Consider the following 4,478-nt stretch of genomic DNA (forward strand, 5'->3'; position numbering starts at 1 on the left):
CTTACCTCATAAGATGGGTGTGGCTTTCAATGAGAGGAAGTATATAAAACACCTAGCAGAGGGCTGGGCACAAAGCTAAAACTCAAGGAAATTACTTCCCTAGATTTTTCTCCAGGATCTTCTTCTCACTCATTTGAGAAGATTTTCTATTGAAAAATATAAGTGATTGTCTGGTTTTATTCAGGACAAACAAATAATTGAATAAAAAAATCAAACAGCAAATAACCAACATAACTGATGTGATGGTTACTTTTGTGTCAACTTGGCTGGCCATACTGCCTATATTTGGTCAAACATTATTGTGATGTTTCTGTGAATTTGTTTTTTTTTATTTTTTTAGATAAAATTAACATTTAAATCAGTAGACTTAGAGTAACGCAGATTACTCTGTCTCTCTCTCTCTTCCCCTCCCCTCCCAATATGCACTCACACATACATTCTGCTGGCTCTGTTTCTCTGGGGAACCGGACTAATAAAACCAACAACATTTGATCCACAGTAGAAAATGTTAAAAAGGTGATTAATTCATGTGGAAAGTAGCAACAAGTTGTGCAGGGGCTTTTGTTTGGGATAATTTGGGCCATGAGCTATGCACCCCTCAGAGTCTATGGTCCTAGAGGCAGGGCCAGGCTTGTCCAGTGTCGAGTGCTTTGTTAGCCTGACTCCACTGAAAATCCCAGGGTGTGCTCACCCAACAGGACGCACACAGGACAGGGTTGCTGCCCATTGGATGCCTCATCTTTCAAATTCTTCCAAGTTCCAGGGAAGAAGCAAAGATCCTGCTACCCTCTACTCCTGATACTTCATATCCTCCATTTCATGAAATGCTGTCCTAGAGGCCGGGCCAGGCTTGTCCAGTGTCGAGTGCTTTGTTAGCCTGACTCCACTGAAAATCCCAGGGTGTGCTCACCCAACAGGAAGCATGAGGACAGGTTGCTGCCCATTGGATGCCTCATCTTTCACATTCTCCTTCCAAGTTCCAGGGAAGAAGCAAAGATCCTGCTACCCTCTACTCCTGATACTTCATATCCTCCATTTCATGAAATGCTGTTAATGCTGCAGGGAAAGGCTGCGAGGAGTTTAGCTGGTTTGGATTACACTGGCTCACAGAGATCTCCGTGTGAAACTGGGGGAGGAGAAACTTTATTACTGCAGCAATTTCATTTGGGGCCTTTGGGGCCACACTGTCATGCTTTGTATTTCACAGCCCTGTGCTGTTATTGAACATCTTTTGCTGACCTTCTCCGCTCTCTAGAGATAATGTTCAGACCTGCATGCCTCCTTTACTCCAGGATGTGTGAAGCAGCTGTCTGCTGAACTTCCATCCTGAGTGCTCAGAGTGCAGGTGCTCACAGGGGGGACTCTGAGAACAAGCACATAGCTTCACGGGCACTTTGGGGAACTGGTATTCCATGCAGTCAATTCCCTCTCCACGCGGTCTGTGCAGGTCCTTGAGAATTATTAGGATCTTTTTAAGTAAGATCCTAAAACTCATCTAATGCATTGAGCAAACAATCTCAGGAAATGACCGTGATGCTCATGGAATCTGGCTTATTCTGATTGTAGTCAAAGTAAAAGTGGGCACAAGCATATATTTATCCGGAAATCACCCCATTTATAAGCTGCTTGACATTAGTTGAGAAAAAGACAGCAGTCTTATGCTCATCACAAAATACATCATATTTGTCTGATGGCCACACATAGAAGTCATGGCTGGGTGCCATTTCACAACATATAACTTAAAACAGGTATAAATAGTACAACAGAGCATTTCTCTCACAAGAAAGAGGACTGCAGCAATCAATATTTATTCTGCAATTTATGGAGAACTGAATGTCTATTGTTTGGGAGCTGGGCAGAGATGAAGTTAGAATTGAGGAGACAATTTAATTACTTTTTCATAAAGCTAGAGCAGCCTTTATAGAGAAAGTAGATGTGTACAAGTTCTTGAAAATAAAATAAGAAACAATAATGCTTGACTAAGATTTTTTAAAATTAGAAAAAACGTGAAAAGAAAATGCTGATGTGGTCATTACGTGGTACATCTTATTGGCTCTATTAGTTGGGAGAAGTTATGAGTCTGTTAATACTTGGTGGTAAGCAGAATTTCAGAAATAGCACCCAGGCTTCAATTTTGAAAGTTGCTTAAAATCTTGTGGGATCACGACTCTCTTAATATGACAATGCAATGCCTTGGGCTCCCAATATGACACCTTCTGGGTTCTCTGAGCAGGGGACACCCTAATTGGGATTCAGACCTCTATTAAGGGGAAAGACCTGGAAAAGTGCTCCCGCTGAGCGTTTGACAGCACTCATTAACTTAAAACAATGCTTAATCACCATTTTTAGGTAAAAGTATTATTAACTAGATTCTTCACTGTTCCTTATGATGTTTCTTTCACACCAACTTCATCTCGCATTTATGATTCATTCCTCCTTAATTTCTTCCCATTATGCCAAGATTTTTCAAATGTCTGTCTTGGTTTTTGAAAAGCATTCTTCCACTTATTCCATATTATCATGATACTTCTTTTTACTTTGATATTGCTCACTATTTTAAAATATGTATATCAGAACCATGTATCCATGGGGAACAATGATCTATATTCAAATGTCTTCTCATATTTTTTAATTTCTTTATAAGACTGTAAGCAAAGTAAGAAAATAATAAAATCTAATATTTTCTTCCTTCTCCCCCCATCACAATGCAGAGACCCTTTTTCATATGCACAAGCCTGCTTCCTCCTTGGTTTCTCCCAGGCTCGGTCAATATCTAACACTATTCACCAAGTCACCTAGATGGAATCACCTGAGACTGACCCCTCTCCCTAGTCCTGTGTATTTCTAAGTAGTTCACTTTATACACTCCTCAACATCATTCATAACCAGCTCACCCCTGCTGCCACCGTCCCAGTGTACAGACCCTAATAATCTTACGTCCGGACTATTTCATTTACCTCCTGCTTCTGATCTCACCTCCTTCATTAATTCAATAAATGTTTTGAGATCCTACCTTAAACTGTGTTGGGTGTTCATCATGTTGAGCAAGATTGATATGATCAGTACCCTAATGCAGTTTAGAAGGGGAGAGAAATGTGAATCAAAAGATCACAAAAATGTGTAAGCACAGAATCTCAGCTGCCACAGTAATTTTCCCAAATGCAGTTTTTTCCCCCCACAGTGCTTAAAACTCTTCAGTAACTTCTGTTTCCTTTCAATTAAAAATCCTAAACCTAGTGAGGCATGCCAGGTCCTCAGCTCTCTGTTCCCTAAAAAGTCCACTCCAGTTCTTTCCTACAATCCTTTCCTACAATCTCTCCTCTCTCCCTCAACCCCATAACAATTCCCCATGTCAGATCATACCTCAGCTGCCTGCTTTTGCTTATACTCTTTCTTCTGCTTGCTGCTTGAATATTCTTTTCCTTCCACTCCTCCTCTTTGGGAACCTCATCCTCTCTGCTAGGCTAAAACTGGTTAATATTCCCAGACTCAACTCAAATATCAACTCTGTTTATAAAAAATATTCTGGCCCTTCTTGTACTTTCTTGTTTCTCCACATGTGACATGATCTACCATCATGTCACTCTGTACCTTATAGATTTGAGTCTTAACCTTGCTCACTTCATTACCCTTACACATTATTATGAGCATCTATCTTATTCACTAGATTAGAAATGCCTGGAGGTCACAGACCCTGTTTCATTCCTCATCTCTGAGTCCTCAGGGCCAACTCTCATTGCTGGCACATGGTAAAATAGTTAATTGCAAATGAATATGTGAATGAGTAAATATAGATTTATTTAGATATATTGAGTGCTTGTTTAGTGACTGTTCTAAATGTTTTACATGTTTTTAATCATGTCAGCAGTCTGAAAGGAAGGCACTATTATTTTTTTCATTTACAGATGGGGTAGTCAAGTTAAAAAATTTGGCTAATAAGTTTACTCAAGTTATAAGACATGGTTGAGAGAATGAATGATTGAATGGGTGGATTCACAAAATTTAAAATAACTATATGAAATTCAGTTGTCCTTACTTTGTCACCATGGAGAGAATGATTTGTAGTTGTGACTGTTGGACTCTAACTGACTAGAAATATGAGTAAGGCCTTTGGTCTTAATTCATATGAGAGGATTGTGGCACACCTCTCAGAGGTTTGTGGTAAGGAATGAATGAGATAACTCCTATAAAGTACTTAACATAGTGTCAGGCACATAGTAAGTGCTAAATAAATGATAGCAACTGCTCTTATCTTTAATCACACTAGGAATTCTTTTTTTCCTTTTTCTTATTTTTCAAAATATTATTGAAAATTTTAAGTAGACAGAAGAGTACAGAAAATAACACAAACCTCCATGTACTTAACACCTATATTTAACGTAAATTAACAAAGTTGAAATCCCTTTTACAGATAAAGTCATAACATCATAACATTTTACAGTTACAGTTAAGGTCTCTTCCAATGACTCCCTTCCTGG

This window comes from Myotis brandtii, unplaced genomic scaffold, assembly GCF_000412655.1.
Source record: "Myotis brandtii unplaced genomic scaffold, ASM41265v1 scaffold230, whole genome shotgun sequence".
In the NCBI taxonomy this organism is placed as follows: Eukaryota; Metazoa; Chordata; class Mammalia; order Chiroptera; family Vespertilionidae; genus Myotis; species Myotis brandtii.